At 42.1% G+C, this 24,732-nt stretch overlaps 1 protein-coding gene across 3 annotated transcripts in view; it reads right to left on the reverse strand.

Moving 5' to 3' along the window:
- LOC127005916 (uncharacterized) overlaps positions 1 to 13,462 on the reverse strand; it is a 150,781-nt gene extending 137,319 nt beyond the window's left edge. For all 3 annotated transcript variants that reach the window (XM_050875312.1, XM_050875310.1, XM_050875311.1), the window contains exon 1: positions 13,253 to 13,462. The gene's annotated coding sequence lies outside the window, so the exon portion shown is untranslated. The remainder of the gene's footprint in view (positions 1 to 13,252) is intronic.
- Positions 13,463 to 24,732: the final 11,270 nt, after the last annotated feature.

Consider the following 24,732-nt stretch of genomic DNA (forward strand, 5'->3'; position numbering starts at 1 on the left):
TTGAGGAAGAAAAAAATCACACACACACACACACACACACACACACACACAAAAACAAAACAAAACAGACCATTATGGAAAATATTGTATGCTTTGGGTGCTTACAAAGACTTGCACCGTGTTGGAATGGAACTGCCTCTAACACATGAAGAAATAACGGTGACGGTGAAGGGTAAGGTTAGTATAAGAGAAAGCCCCCTCTATAGGCCTTGGGGTATAGGATGTGCTGGCAACGAAGGGCAGGAGGGGGGAACATGACAGGCCCTATGCTTGTAGTGAAGGGAACTGACAGGTGCATGGTAATGACTGGTATTCAAGGCCAGTGTACAGGGGTGTGGTGTCGACAGGGATTTGGAAGGGCAATGTAGAGGGGTGTGGCAGGGGTGTGGTGCTCAGACCCAACGTGCAAGGGCGTGACAGGGGTGTGGTGGTAGGGGTGTTCAGGGTCAAGGTGCAAGGGTGTGACAGAAACGTGATGAGCTAGTATGCAAGGGTGTGACAGGGGTGTGAATGGCCAGTTTGCAAGAGTGTGACAGGGGTGATAAAGGCCAGTTTGCAAGGGTGTGACAGGGGTGATAAAGGCCAGTTTGCAAGGGTGTGACAGGGGTGATAAAGGCCAGTTTGCAAGGGTGTGACAGGGGTGATAAAGGCCAGTTTGCAAGGGTGTGACAGGGGTGATAAAGGCCAGTTTGCAAGGGTGTGACAGGGATGTGAAGAGCCACTGTGCAAGGATGTGACAGGGATGTGGTGGTGACAGAGTTGTTCAGGGGTAGTGTACAGGGATGTGGTGGTGACAGAGTTGTTCAGGGGTAGTGTACAGGGGTGTGACAGGTGTGGTGTGGTGTGATGGGACAGCGTGCAGGGATGTGGCAGTAGGGATATGACAGTGACAGGAATATGAATGGCCAATGTGCAGGGGAATGGTGTGGGTATGGATATGGGTGTTCAGAGAAGGAGAAAGGGGATGTGGCAGGGGTGTGACGGCCGTAGGGATGTGACTGTAGGGGCGTGGCAGCAGGGACATAACAGTGACAGGGGAAGGGGGTGTATTAAGGGTCGGCGTGGAGGGGGGTATAGGAGTGTGTGACAGAGCTGGTATTATGATATGAAGGAGATAACGTAAACAAGAGCTCCCCCCTCCTTCTTCCGTCTCCTCCTCTTGTCGTTCCCTTCATCCTCGCCCTCCCTTTCTTTCCTACTGCATACGTTATCGCACTCCTTCATCATTCTTTATCCTTGAACACTCTTATCTTTTCACTCCTGTTTTATTTTGCTTTAACCGATACGCATTCCTTCCTATATCTCTTTCTATTTGCATGATTTGTGTTCCCTGTCTTTGTGTATATTACCCCCGTCATCATCCTCATCCATCGCTGTCCCTCTCTCCTCTCTTCCTCCACTCTTTTTATCCTTCTTTCCTTCTTCCCTCTTCATCTTACGTCTTTCCCCTTTCCCTTTCCTACATAATTTCCTCCCCTCTGTCCCTCATTCGTTCCTTCACCCTCTGCCTCACCCCTATCCTTCTTTGCATGCTTTTTTTTTTCCTTCCTTCCTCCTTATGTTCTTGTGTTCTTATCTCTCTATCTTCTAGTGTTCCCCCCTCCCCCATTTGCATATTGTTGTTCTCTTTTTTTCTGACTTCGTTTCCTCTTCCTCCCTCCTTCCCTTTCTTCGTAACATTTCTCCTCCCACGTGTTCCTTTTTTGTTCTTCTTTATTTCTTTCTTTAACTCTGCGTCACGCCCCTTCCCATATTTGTTTTTTCTTTACTTTTATTTTCCCTTCGTATCTTCCTCTTCCTCTTCCTCCTCCTCCTCCTTCTCTTTCTTTTTCTCCACCATTTTTGCATTTTTTTTTTCTTCCCACTTCTCTTCCTCCTTCTCCTCTTCCTCGACCTCTCTTTGCATATCTTTTTCTTTCCTCTTTCTCCTCCTCCTCCTGTTTATCGATCACTCTCTGCACATCTGTTATTTTTTCCTCTTATTTTCCTCTTCATCCTCCTCCTTCTTCTCTTCCTAGACCACACTTTGTATATCGGTTTATCTCTCCTTTTCTCTTTTCCCCTACGTATCATCCTCCTCCTCCTCCTCCTCCTCTCTCTCGACCTCTCTTTGCAATCATTTTCTTTCCTATTTTTTTCCCTACGTATCCTCCTCCTCCTCCTTCTCTCTCTCGACCTCTCTTTGCAATCATTTTCTTTCCTATTTTTTTCCCTACGTATCCTCCTCCTCCTCCTTCTCTCTCTCGACCTCTCTTTGCAATCATTTTCTTTCCTATTTTTTCCCTACATATCCTCCTCCTCCTCCTCCTTCTCGGCCTCAATTCCCCCTAAACACGTCATTCCCCGCTCACCTTGTCTTCCAACTCTCTTTTTTCCTTCAAAGTTGCATGCACTCCCTCCCTTTCTCATGATATTTACCTTTACCTGTCATTTTCCTTCTTTTACGTGTTCACTTTCGCTTTTCCTACATTGCTCTCATCTCCTTTGTCCTTCTTATCTCCACTTTCTCTTTTCATTATTTTTTCCTCCTTTTCTCTTGTATTGTTTTTTTTCTCTTTTCCTTTTAATTTTGTTTCCACTTTCCTTTCACTCTATCCACTTCCTCCTCACTTCCCTTCCTTCCCCTCTATCCTACGGTACCTCTGCCCCTCTTTTCCCAACATGTATTCCTTTGTCCCCGACCCATTCCTTTTATTCCATCTCCACTTCTCTTTCACTCTATTCTCCTCTTCACTTCCTTTAGTCCTCCCTCCTTCCTCTTCTCCCCGTCTATCCAACCTTTCCTCCCTTCTTCCCTCTTCATCCTACCCCTTTCCCCTTTCCCTTTCCTTCATTTTCCCCCACTGTTCCCCATTCGTTCCTTCCCCCTCTACCCACCTCTCTATTCCCCTTTCACCCTATCCTTTCTCTCCTTCCTTTTTCCCCCCTTCCGTTCCTTCTTCCCTCTCCATCCTACTCTTCCCTTCTTTCCCTTTCCTACATTTTTCCCCAGCTGCTCCCCTTCCGTTCCTTCCCGTCGCACCTGGCCGCCAGCCGCCACACCGGACGCTGGGTGAAAGGTGAATCCTACCTGCCCCACCGGTACAGACAAACACAGGCAGGTGAGGGTCAGTGGGGAGTGGGGAGGAAGGACAAACAGACGCCATTCAGTCACACAGACGGATATGCAGAGGAAGAGGATGACGTATGCAGACACAATTTTTTGGGATACACAGACAAACAGACAGGAGAAGCATAAGAAGCAGACGCCGTTCATTTGATGCGGTTAAACAGACAGGTAAACGGAAAGACAGATAGGCAGGTAGACGTATGCAGGCACTAGTGACTTGGGAGACAGACAGACAGACAAATAGACAGACAGGCAGGGGAAGGGAAGGGAGCAGGCATCGCCCAATTGTTGAGGTTAGACAGACAAAAGGATAGATAGAGACATACAGATACAGACAGAGGCACATGCATCCAGTGAGGAGAAACAGACAGACAGACATACGGAAAGAAAATGGACAGACACAGACAGTTAACAGATATAGAGACATACATCCAGGGTGATAAGAAAAGAAAGATGCATCATATGATTAGGCAGACAAACAGACAGACATGTAAATAGACAAAGACAGGTGGGCAGACAGACTTACAGATGGAGACAGATCACACTCTCAGATAGACGCAGACATAAACAAACAGACAGCCGAGGAGAGATAAGCAAACAAGCGGAAGAGTAAACAAACTGAAGTATTTGGGAAGCACATATTCGGAAACATTATATAGTCACCTGTTAAAGAAAATAAACAAAGAAAGAAAAAAAGAGAAAGAAAAGGTCATAAATACAAACATACAAAAGATAATAAAAGTCACAAAAAAAAAAAACGCTAACAGGATAAAGACAAAGAAAAACTACACACACACAAACATACAGGTCATCAGAGTGACTTAAAATACACACACCTGACATTAAGTAAAGAGCAAAACAACACACACACACACACACACACACACACACACACACACACACACACACACACACACACACACACAGGTGGATATGATTGTAGTGATTGTGATATGAAAGTGTATAATAAAAATGGTGGTGGTTGTGATGATGGTGATGATGGTGGTGGTGGTGGTGGTGGTGGTAGTGGTGGTGGAGGTGATGGTGGTGGAGGTGAAAGAATACACGAAACAGAGGGAACGACAGACATAAAATATACAGACAGACAGACACAGATGATGCAGAACGGCCCACGCCTCATCACCTGAGACACTAACATCCCTCTCCATCACCCCGCCCCCCTCACATGGACCCCCCCCCCCACTCTCTCTCTCTCTCTCTCTCTCTCTCTCTCTCTCTCTCTCTCTCTCTCTCTCTCTCTCTCTCTCTCTCTCTCTCTCTCTCTCTCCCTCCACTTCGATCTCCCCTCTTCCCCCTCCCTCCCTCCCTCATTCCCATCACCTCTGCCCCATCTTTTCCCTTCCTACCCCTCCATCGTCCACCTCCTCCAATCTTCCCGATCCCTCTTACCTCCCTCCACTCTTCCAACCCAACTTTATATCTATCTCCCCTTCCCCCTCTAACCCTTCTTCCCTATTCTTCCCATTACGTCTCTCCTTCTACCCCCTACCAATCCCCATTCAATTCTATCTCCCCTCCCCCCCGTCTCCCTCCCTCCCCCTCCCATCCCCTTTCTCCCACCTTCGACTTCAACGCCCCAACAAAGACTTGCAGACAGACACTTACCCAGACCAACGCTCGGCCCCTTTCTCCTCCCACCTCTCCCACTTCCTCTTCCTCCCCATCCCTCATCCCCCCCTCTGCACCCCATGCCCCGCCGGATGCGTTATGGCGGGGCAACATTCCTTCCTTCCTCCTCCCCCTCCTCCTCCTCCTCCTCCTGCTCTTCCTTTACCTTTTACCTGGCGAGGGAGAGCGAGAGAAAGAGAGAGAGAGAGGGAGAGGTAGAGGGTGTGTGTCCCGCCCCACTCTCTTTTTCTCTCTCTTCCTCCCCGGCCCTCCCCATACCTCCTCTCCCCCCCCACCCACCCCACCCCCCAAGTATCGTTTCCATGGTAACTATTCGCCCCATTATGACAACACAGCCGTTAGTAGTAGCAGTAGTAGTAGTAGTAGTAGTAGTAGTAGTAGTATTTCAGTAGCTATCGGTATTGTGTGTGTGTGTTCGTTTGTGTGTTTTGGAGATTTTGAAAGTCTATTGTTTGGTGTATGAGAGAGGGGGAAACATGTGTGTGTGTGTGTGTGTGTGTGTGTGTGTGTGTGTGTGTGTGTGTCTCAGCACGTCCACATAAGCAACAGAGCAATCGATACCTACATCATGACTCACTCACTCACTCACTCACCTGCCCTTTCCCCTCCTCCACAACCCCCCCCCCCCTTCTTAACACATACTCTTCCACCACTTTCCCACTTCAGTACCATTACTCATGCGTCTTATTCCTTTCCCCTCACACTATAGCCACCACTTTGCTTGCTCCTACCTCTGATTACACTCTCTCAGGACTTCTACTTCTCATAGCAAACACCTACATAATGAAAGGTACTCAGACCAAAAGAAGAGAAAGTGTTACCGTACCTGTATTAATTTTACATGTACGTCCCTTTAAAAACAATTACACCGAAAGATAATGATAAAAACAATGTCATTATAAGCTCGTATTCTTCAGAAGTCCAACACACAATTTAACTTCCTCGCTGACACACACGATTCCACGAGTAATTTTGTCATCATGAAATTCAAGTGACACACACACACACACACACACACACACACACACACACACACACACACACACACACACACACACACACACACACACACACACATACATTCACGTAGTAGTAATATATCCAACTTCTCAATATTAACAAAGGTGTGACATAATTATTCAGGTTGTCACGTGGAGAGCCAATCAGGTTAATGAGATGATGATGATGATAATTATGATTCAACCCGTACACTAATAAACATATCATTCACGTAGGTATACCATGTCCCGCTTCCTTCATGTTAAAGAGTCTGTGGCAGGTACGGCGATCTCGGGACAAGACGTGAGAGCCCAGCCAAGTAAGAGAAAGAGAGAGGAGGAGAGGGTCGAACCTTGATCAATAGTTATCTACCTACTAACGGGGGGGTGAGGCGCTGGTCTGTAGGGATTGTGTATATAGAGGTGTGTAGAGTGTATGTGTTAGAGTGCTTAGTTTCGTGTCACAATGTTTAGATGAAGTCAGAGGTGCTCGGGTATATTCAGCACATTTCTATATACATAATACCTATACATACCAGTGCATGACGAGGACCGATGATAGATAGATAGATAGGTAGGTAGAGATGGAAAGATAGATAGATAAATAGATACAAATACATACATACAGATAGATGGATGAATACATACACGTTTACTGGCCACATACTGTTGCAAGATTTAGCTAAACATTTTAAATATAATATGCAGACACATAGATAGATAGGTACATATAGATAGATGGACAGATACATATACAGGTAGATATAACTTTTCTGGCCACACATTGCTGCAAGACTTAGCTAAACATTCTAGACATAACACTCTTCAAGGTGAGCGTGACATTCAAGCAAACAGTCCTTCAGAACATGACGGAGTATGTAAACCTTCATTTGGGGGGTCCACTATGCGGGACGATATTCTGTACGTAATGTTAAAATCTTATACAATTCAACTTAACCGGTTACACGATATAGAGATTGATGGAGAGATACAGACGGAAGGATAGATAGATAAACAGAGAACTAGGTCAACAAAAGGGGGCAGGCACAAAGTTTACATGAAGTTTCAAATATCAAATAGCCACTTCAGTTCAGTTGTTTTCCTATCAACCGCAAATGGAGACACCCAAAAGCTACATATCAATGGTGTGTGTGTGTGTGTGTGTGTGTGTGTGTGTGTGTGTGTGTGTGTGTGTGTGTGTGGAGAGGGGGGGGAGTGGAAAAAAGCGACCCAACAACTATGTTCATAAAGCTCCTAATGTTGAAATGGCAGTATAGTCTCCAAAAAGCTACATATGAACTGTTGGAAATATTAAATAAAATGGGAAAAACGGACCAGGAAACTCAACTATTTCCATCAAGTTCCAAATGTTGAAAGGCCAGCATGATATAGTTTTAAAAAGGAAAACAAAATAACCAGTAAACCCAATCTTTTCATGAAGGTCCTAATGGGAAAAGGCCAGTTATAATAGTCTCCAAAAAGGGAAAGGTGTGTTAAAAAGGGAAAGAACCGACCAGGAAACGTAACTATTTTCATAAACGGGCAGATGTGTAAAGGCCAACGTACAGTCTCCTTTGTCTGGTCTGGTCCCCGAGGCTTATCGCAACCACTTCCCTCTCCTCGGCGCTACACGTGTACTGCACAGCCTTGGACGCGACACACACAGGACTGATACAGATCTCCCGACATTACCACCGCGCACCCCCCAACTCTTCACCAACACACAGACTCCCACACTCTTTCACACACCCACACATACACCCACACCTATCTCACTGCTGCTACACTACACATACTACAACAAAAACAACGATAAAAACAAAACCAATAACAAACAAAAGAATCTGACCACACACACACACACACACACACGTTCATACCACAAATGCGTGACTCTTATACTGTGGGAACAACACACACCCAACACCACTTCAACACACAACAAACACACCTTAACACTTATTATTATTCTCTTCCCATGGTAATAACACACAATCGAATCCCTGCCGTGAATTTCCCTTCCTCCTTGTTGATAATTTCACGCACACGCACACAGACATAGATAGATAGATGGATGAATAGATAGAGAGATAGTTTATTGATCACAGTTTCTATAAAATTTGAATTACTTCTTACATACAAAAAGTCCCATAGAATATACACTTAAAATACGTGACACCTAACACACACACACACACACACACACACACACACACACACAGAGGAAAGGTTATAATATTTCGACATCACAAAGAACGAGATTTAGGTAAGAATATATTAGCTTTTCATTCATTAACAGGTTGCCTTTAAAATCTGTAAAATTCCTCGTGAAAATCAAATATTGCGACCGATATACAAATGGAAGTAAAAGTAAACTATCTGTAGGTCATAAACACACTTCCCCACTTCGGTTTCCCCTTTCCTTCACCCCCACACGATTTAGATAGGATTATATTAACTCCTCTTTTATTGACACGCTGACCTTTAAAATCAGTAAAATTCCTTGTGAACATCAAATACTGTAACTAATATATAAATGCTATCAAGGGTAAACTGTCTGTAGGTAATAACACTCCCCACTTTGATTCCACTTTGATTATGTTAACTTTTCATCTATTAACAGGCTGACCTTTAAAATACGTAAAATTCCTTGTGAACATCAAATACTGTAACTAATATATAAATACTATCAAGGGTAAACTGTCTGTAGGTCATAAACACTCCCCACTTTGATTATGTTAACTCTTCATCTATTAACAGGCTGACCTTTAAAATACGTAAAATTCCTTGTGAAAATCAAATATTGTGAATGGTATATAAATGGCATCAATATTAAAGTGTCTGGGGGTCACAAACACACCCCACTTCAATTCACCTTCCCCTCCCTCCCACGATTTAGAAAGGATTACTTTAACTCATCTATTAACAGGCTGACCTTTAAAATACCGTACGTAAAATTCCTTGTGAAAATCAAATATTGCGACTGGTATATAAATGACATCAATATCAAAGTGTCTGGGGGTCATAAACACTTCCCACCTCAATTTCCCTTCCCTCCCCACTCCCCTCTCCTCCATCCCAGTGTTCGAATCCCCCCACAGTGCATCACGGTGACATTATAGACGATTAGAACACAAACAATGGGTAATTTGTTTGTGTTTTTTTTTATTTCTCTTCTTCTTCTGGGAGGCCATTAATCAGGAGCTTTTGTGGAATGCAGGAACGTCATGCACGACCGACGACGCCGCGAAGATGAGCAGCTGGTGTGTGTGTGTGTGTGTGTGAGAGAGAGAGAGAGAGAGAGAGAGAGAGAGAGAGAGAGAGAGAGAGAGAGAGAGAGAAGCGACGTTATACAGAATCAGACGATACTAATTTTTTTTTCATAATGACATCGAACCCAAACCAAAGATCTTGTTAACGAAGTAAAAAAAATAAAAATAATAATGTTCCACCAAGTCATAACATTAATTTCTCTTGCAGCCTTTCTTTTTTTTTTTTTATAGTAATCAATTAAGAGACTGATACGAGGTTATGAGCAGCCTGGCAAGGAATTATTAGATTCTCCTGTCACGTACGACTTTGAATAATTATCGTACTGACAGACTAACCCATTAATTTGCCGTGTGCTAAACAACGTTACGGATTACTGAAGATTCTAACACACACACACACACACACAAAAAAAAAAAAAACGTTACAGGTAATTGAATGTTCTAATGATTGTAAATAAGAAAAAAAAAAGGTTCCCGTCTCTCCTTACTCTTTCCTTTCTTGTCGTATCTCTTTCTCCTTTCTCTTCTTCCTTCCTGCTATTTATGTGTTCTATCTACCCATCTTTCCTTCCTTTTTACTTTCATCGTGTACTCTCTGTTATTCCTTCCTTACTTTATTTTTCCTAACACTGTCCTTTCCATTCTTCCTTCCTTCTATTTCTACGTTCTTCCTTTTCTTCCTTCCTTCTTTCTTATTTTCATCGTGCATGTCCTTTTTTATCATTCCTTCCTTTTTTTCCTTCCTTCCTTTCTTTTTCCTAACACTATCCTTTCCATTCTTCCTTCCTTCTATTTCTGCGTTCTTCCTATTCTTCCTTCCTTCCTTCTTCCTATCATTGCGCCCTATACAATCTTCCTTCATTTCTTCCTTTCATTAACATATTTGGTGCCGTTATTAAAGGTTTGTATGAGGAACAAAGACGAAGGTATATACGCAATTAAGTAATGTTGTGACTCATCCGTCTAAATAACTTAAAATATCAAATAAAAGAATAAATATGCATAGACGAACCATATCATCCGTGTGTAACGATTAATTATACGTTATGAGTGGTGAGGACGTTAAGGAGTCACATATGAGGGATTGTCAGGCCACACGATCACCAAGCCTCCTCCTCCTCCTCCTCCTCCTCCTTCTCCTCCTCTTCCTCCTCCTGAACAATTAATCACAATGACGAGGCACAAATTCGCAAGCCGCCGCACAGCCATAAATTTCAATGTTCCTGCGGCCCGTCAGTTTATTTTCTTTTTCCTTACTTTTCTTGTTCTTCTATAAGCTCGGCGTCTCCTTAAAGATCTTGTTAGTTTTTTCTTTGATGATGTTTTTTAGTGTGTTGTGTGATGTGCTGTTGGGTGGGGTGGGATGGGGTGTTGTGTGGGGTGATGTGATGTGATGGGCTGTGTGTGTGTGTGTGTGTGTGTGCGAGAGCTTCATCAAACCGTGAAGTGCTTAAATTTCTTTTACATTTTCCTCTTATTCTCATCATATGGTGTTTCGGTTTCTATATAAACTCTAGTGACTTTTCTTTAAACTAACTTACTAAAGTGACATTGTTCTATTGCATCTGTAAGGTTCATTGTAGACAGATAACGTGAAAGTATTGGTGGCGTCCATAAGTTTTTTTTCTTCTTTATTTTTTATTTTTTCGTTGCTGTTATCTTTTGCCCTTGAGCTGTCTCCCTTGATGTAAAAAAAAAAAATAGATAAAAAAAAACCGGAGTGTAAATACGTATTGAGTCCATTGGGAAGATTAAGTTAATTAAGTAGTAACCCACGGAACCTTAAGTGGCTCTAACTACACTGCCTTGCGTCAGTACTACATTCCCGAGCCAAATCCATGAGCCTTTGTATCCCACTTGTGAGGAACGCTAACGATGCATGAACACAGATAGGCAAGCACTGACCAGAACTACGCAGAAAAACACAACCGATGCCTTACTTTACTATTGCATTCCCAGGACGGACCGAAGAGCTTTTACATGTCTACTCGTGAAGAACCTAAGAGCCTTTATGTATCTAGAAGCCCATATGTTGAAAGTCCAGCATCACTTACTCATTCTCAGGACAGACCGAAGAGCCTTGATATAGCCTATGTACTCTTGAAGAACCTAAGAGTCTTAATGTATCTAGAGATCTGTATGTTGAAAGCACAGCATATAATATTCAGAGAGAGAGAGAGAGAGAGAGAGAGAGAGAGAGAGAGAGAGAGAGAGATGACCAGTAAACTCGACTCATGAAGGTCCTAATCCTAACTCTGTCACACATGAACAGAAACAAAACATCACGGTGCAGCCTAGCGTGTGAAAGCTGGGAAGATTTATCAGCTATATTGCCTTACTTCACTTCACCTTCCCGAGACACGCCTAACTGCCTTGCCTTCATAGCTTCAAGTGAGAGGAACTTTTCACACACGGACACATACATAGAAACCAAGGTGCAGTCTAGCATGTGATGGGTGGAAGTAGGCTATTTATCTACTACACTGCCTTTCCTCGCTATAACATTCCCGGGATACATCTAAGAGCTTTTAAATCTGCAAGTGAGAGGAACTTTTCACACACGGACAAATAAATAGAAGCCAAGGTGCAGTCTAGCATGTGATGGGCTGGAAGTAGGCTATTTATCTACTGAACAGCCTTTCCTCGCTATATCATTCCTGGGATACATCTAAGAGCCTTTAAATCAGTAAGTGAGAGGAACTTTTAGACACACTGAAACACATGCAAGCAAGGTGAAGTAGGCTATTTATCTACTGCACTGCCTTTCCTCGCTATCACATTCCCGGGATGCATCTCAGAGCCTTAATTTAAATCTGCAAGTGAGAGGAACTTTTTGACACACGGAAACACATATGCAAGCAAGGTGAAGTCTAGTATGTGATGGGGTGGAAGTAGGCTATTCATCTACTGCACTGCCTTTCCTTGCTATAACATTCCCATTATACATCTGAGAGCCGTTAAATCAGCTCTCCATCCCACTTCCCTTGTGAAAAACTCTTACGATACATCCATGGACACAGTGAACCAAGCACGATGCAGTCTTGGGCAATGCTAACACCCCGACTAAACCGCATTACTCTATTATTAAATTCTTAAGATAATGCTAAGAGTCATTACGTCCACGTTAGTGACGATTTCTCAAAATACATGAAGTTATGAACACTAGACAAGGAAACTCAGTGAAGGCTTGGGCAATGTTGGACGCTCGACTAAACTTAATTATTTTCCTGTTATTGAACTCCTAAGACACAGCTAAGAGCCTTTAATTAAATTCCCCATTGTGAAGAACTCTAATAATACAATGATGAACCCACGCAAGCAAGCACAGTGCGGTCTTGGGCAATACTGACCGCTCGGCAAAACTGCATTACTGCTTTATTACACTTTTAAGACACAGCTAAGACGCTTTATATCTTCGTTTGTGAGTAATTCTTAAGATACACGAAGTTATGATATGAGCACACAAGCAAAAGCATGCACGGTCGAGTCTTGGCAAATGTTAAACACAAGACTAAACTTAATTACTTTCCTATTAATACACTCGTAAGACACAGCTAAGAGTCATTAATTAAATCCCCCTTGTGAAGAACACTTGCTCTACAACGATGAACACAGTACGGCAAGCACGGTGCAATCTAAGGCAATGTTGAACGCTCCACTAAACTGCACCACTGTCTTATATTACAATCCCAAGGCACAGCTGAGAGTCTATACCTCTTCTTTAGTCGTCTATATCTTCATCTCTTAAGACACACGAGGTTATGAACACAAGCAAAGGCAAGCACGGTGCAGTCTTGAGTAGAAGGATGCGAGGAGCGATGGTTGGAAGTATTTAGCAACCAACTGTCAGACGTTCCTTTTAAATTCGTATTTTTCCATCAGCGGCGACTCGAACAAGACAGATAACTGGATGGCATACACTCGAGGAGGCCTCACCCAAAGCCGAAACAAGACGTCAAGAAGGAAGGTTAAGTGAGAGGAGGAGGAGGAGATTGAGGAGAAGGTGCAGCATCATGGAGTGGAGAGCTTGTGGTATCCTGAGGCCGGGAAAAGTGTGAAGGCCTGGCTGGCTAACTATTAAGGTCACATAGAATAGGGGTCACCGCGAGACGTGTAGGTGGCCGGACTCCAGGTTTCCAAAGCGCCGTGACTTGTTCTGCATATTAACACATACACTGACATGCATACACACATACATGAAGAGATAGAATGCGGGTACTCACTTGTGCAACGAATGGTCTTATGTCCCGGGTGGTAATATCCAGAAAAGAGGTAACACGGGTACACAAAATATCCCTCCGGCACTCCACTAAGCGTTATGAGGTCTGGAATAACGTCAGTAATGGTGCCTAAGACCGGACGCTCCCCGCTGCACCGTCACAGATCCACCGCGCACGCTGCCACGACTCGACTGACGACCTCGCCAGCTGCTCGCCTCCACGCCACAGGTGCCGCGCGTTCATTTTTACCTCTCTTATTTTTGACGTTCAGCAGCGAGGCAGGTCTGGTGGGTCTGGCCGCCGCGTGCTGATGCTGATGGTGATGGTTATGGTGATGATAGTGGTGGTGGTGGTGATGATGGTGAGGGAGATGGCTCTATGGTGGTGATGCACGTTATACGAAAACTTCAATGAACCTAACGTAATAATCCATGCCCAAAACTTTCACACACACACACACACACACACACACACACACACACACACACACACAAAGATTGTCCATTTCAAAAACTTCAATTAAATCAAAGTTGAATTGGACCGATTGAGACTCAGAGGCGGGACCCAAGAAACATAGCTAATTTCCTATATGCCACAAATAGGTTAACACACACACACACACACACACACACACACACACACACACACACACACACACACACCTAAACGTACATATTTTCCATCATCTACCACATCTGTTCAGTTCCAACCATACTATCAACGCCTTCCCACAAAAACCTACAGGTACTGACTGCAAGGTTACATGTACAGTAATACTTCTAGACATGTCTAAAAATAAAATGAAAATGTTTGGAATAACAGTAAAATAAAGTCAGGTCAGTGTGATAAAATTAAAAGCAGTACAAAAATATTATGCTTGCTGGTATTGTCTTTTTTTTAATACATACATAGAAATAACAGTTTATCTACCTATCTCTATTCATCTATCTACCTATCCATCTATCTAAAGCTTTTTTTCTTTCCGGGAACTCTCCTTTAATGCCCTTGACGGTGTGGCCATGGCAGCAGTCTTGTTCTTATTCATATATGACAATTTCACAAGAGTCACATACTCCCACCTAGACATGCATTCTCAACCATATCAATCTACCTTACCAGTGGGCAGGACAGGCACCATTGTTCATGTTGGAGCAGTAGTAGGTGTACCCCACTACTGGTCTCACCCCTGCCAGACCTCCTCTTCTCACGGAGTCTCACCAAATCCCCCTCCAGCTTTCTGACCTCATGCGGTAACCAAGGCAGTCGATGAACCTTCAAGAGGCTCAGGACATTCCAGGAACCCACACACAGTCCCTCTGAAGTTTAACCCCGAGTCCTACAGGCGGGTGCCACGGTTGCACCACCATGGCTCGAAAAAAGGGTCTAATGGGCCCCTTCCCCCTTTGAGATGCAGGGGTTCCTTCCTCTCATACTCCTCCCTATGTCCCTTCTGAACCCTCCACCTGCTGCTACCTTTTCTCTCTCTCTCTCACCAGTCAATCCTCTCCACTAAACTCCCATTTGACAGTACATACATAAATAACAATAACATAAAGCTGATTACTGGTGCCTTAACAGGTGTACTTACAGCAGCTGGCAGGTGTTGTGGTGAGGCTCCTCTGGTACACTCACAGGCCACCCAGAGGCAGGACACAGCAGCAATGACCTGAAACAAAGGCCGGAGTTACTCACAAAACGCAGAATTTCCATATACTAAACTTCCGATACTTATTCATGTAGATTATTATGTACCATTACATGTAATAATCTTAAGTATATGTGTATGTTGCCTTAGTGAATGAACTGTGTGTATCCTTGGTAGTAGCTGGCATGGTGGGCAGAGACTTTAGTATGTAATGGATGGGCTCATAAAGAGGATGTTGATATGATATAAGTTTTTTACTACCCAAGTCGAGTGGATATATGCAGCTATTGTAAGCATTTGTTTTCAAAATTGTTAATAAAATATTTAATTAGAAACCTAAAACTAGTGCCATTAAAATATCTAGACTATAATGTTGAAAGATAAATGGTAAAGATCAGATATCAATGAACAGAAAAACATTTAATTTACTGGTCTTGGAGGCAGAGATATAGATAAAACAGAGTAAACAAATTGAGTGATGCCTATGCAAGATTAAGAGGTGAGAGAATCTGAATGTGGATAATAACAAGAATGATAAGCATGAATTTCAATACTCATTGTAAATCTTCTTACAGATAAACCGATTCAGATGTGAAGTGAGACTTGGCTGGAAAATGGGAGGATTTGATGAACTCTTTGAAAGTTGTACAGTTCTTACTGATAAAGATTAAGAACAATTTGAACAAGCATTTTAGATTAATGTGGTGTGTTTAAAAGCAACAAACCTCAAATACCTTTACTGTGGAGCTACTTATGGGACTGAGAAGAATTAACTGCCATGATGTAAATATTTGAAGAATAAATTTGTTTGAAAAAATATTAATTGAATAAGCACTGACAACAAAACATCATCAGCTTCATGGACCTCATTTTCTGTAGTGGCCAGGTGAAGTAAACAAGAAAAAGTAATAAATATTTAAATAATGTATTTTAGAAGGAAGAATAAAATATCAGCCAGTGAAAGGGACCTGCTACAACATACACCCTACTGACTACAACACAGTCACTAAACCAACATTGTTCGGCAGCTTATAAAAAAAATATATGAGATGGACTCTGATTAGATAAAAATGTAACTATAATTCAATCATGCTGCTTGGTAATGGAATTTTTAAACTTCAGTCTATTAGTTGTCAACTCTCCCATGAATTACTTCCACTCCATGCTATCACACAATCTTTTACTATCTTGCTATCTTCTAAACTCTAGCTTCACCTGTGGTAGTCTGGCAAGCAGTGTTGCCAACTCAAAATTTATAAATCCGCTAGGATGGCCTAAAAAATCCGCCAGATGATAGGTGAACGTGAAACTATAAAAAATTGCTGCCAGATTGGCCTTGAAAATCCGTCAGTTACTCTTGTCAATTCTAAGATTTTTCCCGCTAGATTAACATGCAATGCCGCCAGATTTAGCAAAAAATCCGCTAAAATGGCATCACTGCTGGCAAGACATCTCAGGGCTAACATTGTCATACGCACACAAGTAATGATATTCAATTGAAGTTATTGCTAAAATCGTTAAATAATTCATGTTCTTTGCAGTAATTATGGCTCAGATATCGAAAAATAGTGTGGTGAGCAATGTTGCCAGATTGTCGTACTCTGCCTCTTATGTTTGCCAATTTCCGACCCCAAAACTGCTTTCATCACCCAAATAACTGCCTTCATATATGGTTATCGTTGAAATGGTGGATTATTTGTGTTTCTTGGCAACATTTATGGGCCAGGTATATACCGGTATATACGAGGGTCTGAGTACGACAATCAGGCAAAAGTGGCGGTGAGTACGATAATCTGGTGGCGTTGTTCACTTGCTCGTTCACCGCAGCTGAGAGAAAACGCGATGTGGGTGCTCTTGACTTTTTTCCACAAATTTACTGGGGAAGCAAGTGATATTTGATTAGTGTGTCCGCCATTAAGTTACCTCACGACCCAAGACTGTGAAAACACGTAAATGTTTCGATTGATACAGTAGCCGAGCTGTGTCATGGCCGCCGTTGCCAGATTATCGTACTCAGAGCCTAGTATTTACCGGTTTTTAACGCCTAACTATTGCCAAGAAACATCAGGAATTAACTATTTTAACGATAGATATAAATGAATCTAGTTAATGGGGCCCAGGAGACAGTTTTTTGGGTTGGAAGTTGGTAGATATATGAGGCTGAGTACGATAATCTGGCACCGTCGTAAATTAATGGCCGCCACGACACGCCCCCTCACTGATCACCTCGGCCCGGAGTGTGACAGCTCTGCCCCTCCCGGTGAGTGTAGCCTAATATTATGTGTTTGACGTGTTTATTGTGCTTAGTGCCCATGGTCAGCAGTCCATCCCCTGACATGGGTCGGGTGGGGCCTATAACACCTCCCTGCCAAGACCTAACCATTGATGCATCCGCGCCACGTTAACCTGGCGCCCGTGAGTGGTGCAGGGCAAGTCTACGGGACCCCTGCATCTCAAAGTGAGGGAGGAGCCCCAGCCCCTCGTTTTGTGATGGGGGTGGCTGGGGAGGTGGTGGTGTGGCGTCTGCCCACAGAACCAGGGAAATGTCATATACCCAGAACCACATGTCTCATCCTGGGTCATCCAGTACAGCACTGTTTGTAATAAGTGAAGTGAGGGGCCAATAAATAGCCTTCATGCATTTAGTCATGAGTAAATTCTCGGGAGATAGAATATTGATATTTTCAAAACAAAACTCTTCATGTGCATATGCAGGACCGTAATTCTTGCAGATTATTTCTTTTGGGGAGCTAGAGGGCTTCATAGGTTCATGATGGGGAGGCAGCGAAGTGAGCAAAGCCATGTTGTCGGGGGATGCGTGAGAACAGCTCTGTTTATCAACAAGTCTGTTTGTTTACATTCGATTCTGAGCATGCGCATTTCGCGGGAGGATAGCCAGGAATAGTGGGACAGCCAGGAACACTACACCGGGACCAACTTAAGCTACTCATGGTAAGTCTAACACTCAGGACGAGCCTGAGACGAAGTGTTAGCTTTATAAGTATGGTGTGTGGTAGGGTGTGGCGTAACAGTACCGTATGGGCCCTGGCAGGCTCTTACCTGGTTCTCATTCAGAAAACAAATACATACTCACTTGTCACCACAACACACCAACACTAACAACTACACTTGATTCACTTCCCTCCCCTGCACACTCGGCTCCCCCGTCCCCCCAACAGCCAACACAAATATGCGTGTTATGCACCTATACAGGTGCCCGGCGCATTATTGTCCCAGCCCACCACCACTGATCCAGTGTCTGACCAGCTATGACAGGTCATGGAAGGGGGGTGACCTGCAGCATGGTATTCTCACCATACCAACTAGCAACTAGCCTAGACTGGGCAGAGAAGGCAAAGCCCAAAACTAACAGCCGGACACTCCAGTCAGGCGAGCAGGCAGCACTACTAATACAATTTACATATAGTGACTGGTTAAGTGTGTCTTACAATTTAAATGACATAGCTTCAGCTTATCATAAAATTAGAAGTGAACAATAGAATTAAAAGTTATAAGAGAAGTAGTTAGAAAAGGTATTAAAAGGAGGACAGTTTAATTATCATTCAGAAATAACTGTAGCCTAGACTTAAAAGTTGGAAGGCTGGGAACATTAACCATATCAGAGGGCAAGGAGTTCCAACGCTAAATCACCCGACATGAGAAGAATCGCGTACGAGCTTCCATTTCAGTGTGTTGCATGCAAGTGGTTGGGCCAGAGGAAGACTAGTATGGCTGGTTGAATGTATCTTCCAGGTAGTTTTAGTTGTACATGGTCAGAATTCAAGAAAAAAGTCTTTTAGTCGGAAGGAACACAAGGGAATTGAGATGTGTCAAATTGTCCACATAGCTGAGGAATTCGTCTACGAGGGAGTGATGGAGACGCCGCTTAAACAGGTCTATACTCGGAGATGAGATGTATAGTATATGCATTTATATGTTAAATCACTGCATACGGTTTGAACATTTGTTGAGCTGAGTCAGTCAATGTAGATGAACAACACTGGCATTGTCATGGATAGGTCTGCAGTGTGTAGGTGTTTCTGCTGGTGAGAGATGATGGAAGTCTGGATAATGAAGCCTCTTTGAAATCTCACTACTGACCATTTGTTGGAATTGAAGTCAGCTACCTTGTGCACAGTGTTAATGGCTCTCAGTACTTACACCCCCAGCTAGGGATGAGGTTGAGTTGTGATGTATTTTCATGCATGGTAGTTGCGGGGATCATTTTTCTTAAAGGCCCCACTAAATGAGAAAAGTGAGAAAAAATCATCACTTATGCAAACTATTTCATAATATATATCAACACATTTGTGATCAGTTTATGCATCATCTATTTTTTTGGGTTTATATCATGGCAAAAATTTGGCCTGTCGCTGGTACATGGTAAAGCCACACATTTGGCCCGTTGCTGGTAACGGGTTAAGGTCATGAGTGAAAAGTTTACAGTTTACAGATGTAAATTATGACATTTAATTTTTATTTTTGATATTTGGAGCAATTATAGAATCAATTTTAGAATAAACTGTTGGTTCTCATAGTACATAAAATTCACCTGAAAACGAGGTATATTTGTAAAATGTGGTATACACATTAATTGTTTATTCACTTATTTCTATTCACCATAATTACTATATTTTTTTACCCTCCCAAGTTTTGAAAATTGCATTATGGTTGTATAATCACTGCTTGATCCAATGATGTTAGCGAAATTTGCCTTTTTTGTGAAAATATGAATATTTTCATAACCTATGCAATTGTGTTGGGCAATGGAGATATCAGATAGCACACCCGTCAGCAGCCATAGCATCCTTACTACTTACTCAGCTAGGGATAAATGGATGGACTATACTGGTCCAGCTTGAGCAGTGGCACCTGTCTTAGTAGTGTAGCCATAGGTATCTCTTGCCAACTGCAGCCATTTGGGGTTGAGGTTGCTTTAGTTGATAATGGTTTATAATGTGAGTGGGGCTGAAGCACACTCTTGGCTTCATGTCTCTTATTGCAGTTTATGCTCCTTCTGAGATGAGTGAAACTAGAGAGTAGGAGGTGTTCTACTTCAAACTTGACTGTATTAGACCAGTAGCCTCCCTAGGACTCGCTCATCATGTTGGGTGACAGAGTTTGCTATGAGTTATGTATTGCTCCCCATGGCTCTGGTACCAGGGACACCAAGAACATTCCATGTTAAATCATATCCACTGTCTGATGCATTAATAATATATTTAATTCACATAATTTATTCAATTTTTTTCTTGTGGATATAGCTTAACCCAGTTAAAAGATATATGAGGTTTTCTAACAAAATCTCAGTATATACACTTTCAGTATAATGGGTCAATACATTATGCACTTGACTAGCTCTATAGTTATTCTTGAAATAAACACATACACCTTGCCCATCCCAATCTAGAGAACTAAGATTGATTAAACTAACAAATGTGTCATACAAGACCTTAATGACAGTTGAAATTGGAAAATAAATAGAGGAGCATATCCATTGAATGAATAAAGTAAAGGAAACAAACTGTGTTTCCAGAAGGAGGGAGAATAGAAAAAGACATTTCCATATTAAAGTATTGCAAAGTTATGAAAATAAAATGCTACTTAAAGCAACATCAGTAGATTTTGTTAATGTCTTTTGTTCCATTTATATATAAAATGATTCAAATACTGATAAAGTGCAAGTGCATCTCAGACTGACTGACACAATTTTCAATGTATACCCAGGATATAACATGCTCATCAGTTATGGGGAACACAAAGTTATTGAACTGGAATTAATAGGGGTATGAGACAAGAATGCAGTGGCTCAAGTTCAAAGAAACCTGTTTTTAAGTTAGTCACATATAGAGTTGATGATAAACTGGAAAACCTGACAAAAGATTGATTGGCCACTTCCTCTAGCAAGCTTGACTGAAGAAGCAAATTATATTATTGATACACTGATTACATATGCTGCAATAAGTGCACTGAACATAAATAAAATGAAGAGTTAGATCATTATATTTAATATGAAAGAACAACCCACTGATATAAGAGGCAGAGAAGTAACCAATAAAATATTTAGGAATTTAGAACAACATATGAAATTGCTTCAAGAAGTAAGAAGATAAAATCCTAGACATAGCAAAGACAAAATACAACACCCATTCATGACAAAAGAGTATTCATCTGCTAAATTACTTGTCATACTCCAGTGTTTGACACTATTTTTCCTGATAGATGTTGTTCATCTTGTTTGTCAAAAATTTCTCATATGTGTTAGAAGAAAGTATTTTTCCTTCACTTAAATTCACTGCAGCAGTAAGCTGAGAGTTGTTTTGGGTTACAATTATTATATATCTTTAATTAGTTTTGATAAATACTGAGATTAGTTCCTCAGTGCAGAAGGCAAGTATAACAAATAAGTTGGCACTTGCCATTATGAGTTGGATCCTTTTATCACTATTGACTGCAAAATGCTGTAATAAAGTAATAATTTGAAAAGTTTTCTCTAAGAATACAGTATCACTGAATGAATGTTAAAATTCACTAAATCTGAAAAATAGAGGAACCTAAAAAATAGAAAAGTGTAGTGTTCAGGTAAATTTTGAGGGGCTAAGGTATTCTCAAACAGATTCCATGAGAGGAGAAATTGGAGCATCCATTATGAAAAAAATAAAGGAAGGACAGATTGGGTACTTGCAATACACACCAAAGGAAAAGGGAACTGAAGTAATTACAAGAAATACTCAAGAATAGATATTGGAAGGAAAGACAGATAGATGAAAGCAGTGAAAAACAAGCCAGAGGTCAATGTCCAGCTTAAAGATTTATGAAGGAAGAAATGAAAGACAAATGTAACCCAGGATACAGAACAATGGGAAAATGGAGTTAGAGCCCAAACCAATAAGTATAAAAATTTACAGAAAGTGGAAAACATATTAAGGGAGAGGAAATATTATATAACAAGCCCAGCATCAGTAATAATATACAAATATAGTAGAGCAAACAACTTAGAACTTAACAACAGAAACAGACCTATAGGGGGGAGGGACAGCTTGTGAAATTAGTGAAGCAGAATGGGAAAATTTAAAACATCAATCCCATGGTTCCCAGGATACACAGAACAAGAATACCACTCCTACAACATCCTTACATTAAAATAAAAACAACTTGATTGGCAACTGACATTGTTTTTGCTCTGTGACATAGGGTGGAGCTCATTTAGGGAAAGGCACATGAAAGCGACCGTGAGATAGAAGTTAAGGCTTGATAGGATAGAGGATGAAAGACTGGCACGAAAAAAATACTTGTGGAATATAATAATAGTAGTAGATGGCGGAGAATAAGTGCATAATTATGGTAGACAGGAGTGGCAAGCAGTATTTGGTTGCATTTGCCAGCGTCATTTTTTCGTTGTAATCAAGCAGAATAGTGTTTGTTTGAGACTTTCACCGTCGTTTTCTTCGTTTTGACCAGGCCATGTGATGTTAGGTTTGGTTGTTTGCCAGTGTTGTCCTCGTGTGGACCAGGCCATATACTGTTTTGTTTGGTTGAGTCTGCCAGTATCGTTGCCTCGTGTGGAAACGCAGAAAACGAGAGCATGGAAGCGGGAACTTAGTCAACCTCTCATTACCCCTTGCTACTCACCTGGTTTGTCTATCCACTGTAGTTTGTCGAAGATTTCAATAAGAGTTATTACCAGGGTAACCGAATGTACAGACTCAAGCCCTAGTAACAGAAAACCTGATGCTAGGAAATCCAAACAAATAAAAGTGGAACGGGAGACACGCCAGCAAAAATTTTACAACATGGAAGAATATGGTTGTGCTGGTGTCATGTATATAGAAAAATAATGAATGTGTCAGTCGTTCTTAATTAATATCACAGATGAAACAATAACATAAGATTAGGTACAGTGACGTGGCAAGGTTTCCATGAATTGAAGGGGGAATTGGGCCAAACTTTCCTGGGGTTCATTATGATATATGCACTTATACATTATGACCACAGATGTTGCGCCGACTAAACGAAACTCTTTCTTTGCACTTATACATTATAATATCTATTCTCATGATTTTAATTGTATATTTATATCGGCAACCAGTGGGTACCAATACTACTTCTATTACACTTACGTACTTAATTCTGGGCAGTGAGTTTCCACAGAGTTGAGAGTGTCCCGTGTGATAATTGTATCACAGGAAGGAATGAAAAATAGTGTACTAATAAGTAATCAGTTTGTGTATAAAAGTTTTGTTTACTTTATATTTTTATGAAGTTTTCCAGTAATCGTCTCTTTCCTAGCGTAGAGGTCGTCGAGTCGCTTGAGTACAGTTTTGGCCTCATTTATGGATGGTGTCATTTTCGTGGTGTGCCGATGAATTAAGTACTATAGTAATTCCATGTCCTAATTTCGGGACCTGAACAGAACTGCGTTTTCCAGGCAAGGTTTCATCAAAAAGTTATACAAATATGACACTACTCCTGGTGGTGAGAGAGAGAGAGAGAGAGAGAGAGATAGTGTGTGTAGTAGTAGTAGGAGCAAACTTCGGGCGCCGGCTCGCTGCTAACATGGCGCCCCCGTGGAAAGTAACCTGCTTATCCTTCTTTAATGAGCGCCTCGTCACCTCCTCTCAGCTCCGGCGGCTTGTTACTCGACGCCGGGGGCTCAAATTAACATTAATTATCACTTACTTAGGGCCAGAGAGAGAGAGAGAGAGAGAGAGAGAGAAGGAGTGGGGGAGATGATGGAGGAAGGCGGCGTCTCGTCTCCTCCGTATAGTTTAGCTCAATGGCTCAGAAACTTGCTTTGTCGGCTCGTCAGCGATGTAATAGACGGTCATCGATAGTGGAGGAGAGAGAGAGAGAGAGAGAGAGAGAGAGAGAGAGAGAGAGTTTGTTTTGGCATCCGTATCGAAATTTTCATATTTTCTAGGCTATTGAAAAACGCTATAGACAATCGTAGAACCCCCAAAACCACACATATACATAAGCAGGTAATTCTTAAACGAGCGAAAATCAACTTGACGGAGCATAAATAAACAAGCAGTGAAGAAAATAGTCCATAAATTCCGAACATTTGTGGACTCAGGAGTTTTCAAAGGAGGAGGAAGCCTTGATGCCTCCAGGATGATGTATTCGAGGCCGTGAATCAGGCAGGCCATCGCGGACTATAAATAAAGAAAAAAATATCTGCCCTTGTGGTGCCGATGTAGCCGTTTCAAATTACTCCCTGTTTCAGAAGACTCCCCCAGTCAGATGAAACTAGGTTCCGTCGACTCCCCGTCACTTGAAACTGGTTTCAGACGACTCCCCACCCGTTTGAAATGACTCCGCAGTCGAATGAACCTAATTTGAAGTGACTCCACAGTAGAATGAACCTACTGTACATAGGTTCAGTCGACTTAAAACTGGTTTCAGACGACTCCCCACCCGTTTGAAATGACTCTGTCGTCGAATGAACCTTGTTTGAAGTTTTTTGGTGTTTCTGAATCTAACTAGAGTGTTTGACGTTTCTTCTTCTAGGGATTTACCCCCTAAATAGGGGGAACGGGCCTTTGTCTTACGACGGCCCGTCGCAGAGGGGAACCCGCTGCTGGCGTGCGGCGGGTGTATGGACGCCTCCGCGTTTCGCTTCCCGTTTTCTATATACTTTACTGGTGAAACACCTGTGCAGCTCACCAGTGTCACCACGGCCTTATCAGTCACTTCCTTGCTACACATAAACGCGGCTCATCGACGTGTTTACACTATGGAGTTCTCTATTGAAATGGACGAGGTGGAAGAGTTTCTGCGGTTAAAAAAATATCCAGTGCATGTTGGAAACGACAAGGGAAAAATAGCAGATTTTCAA

The sequence above is a fragment of the Eriocheir sinensis genome, chromosome 31 (assembly GCF_024679095.1).
Source record: "Eriocheir sinensis breed Jianghai 21 chromosome 31, ASM2467909v1, whole genome shotgun sequence".
Classification (NCBI taxonomy): domain Eukaryota; kingdom Metazoa; phylum Arthropoda; class Malacostraca; order Decapoda; family Varunidae; genus Eriocheir; species Eriocheir sinensis.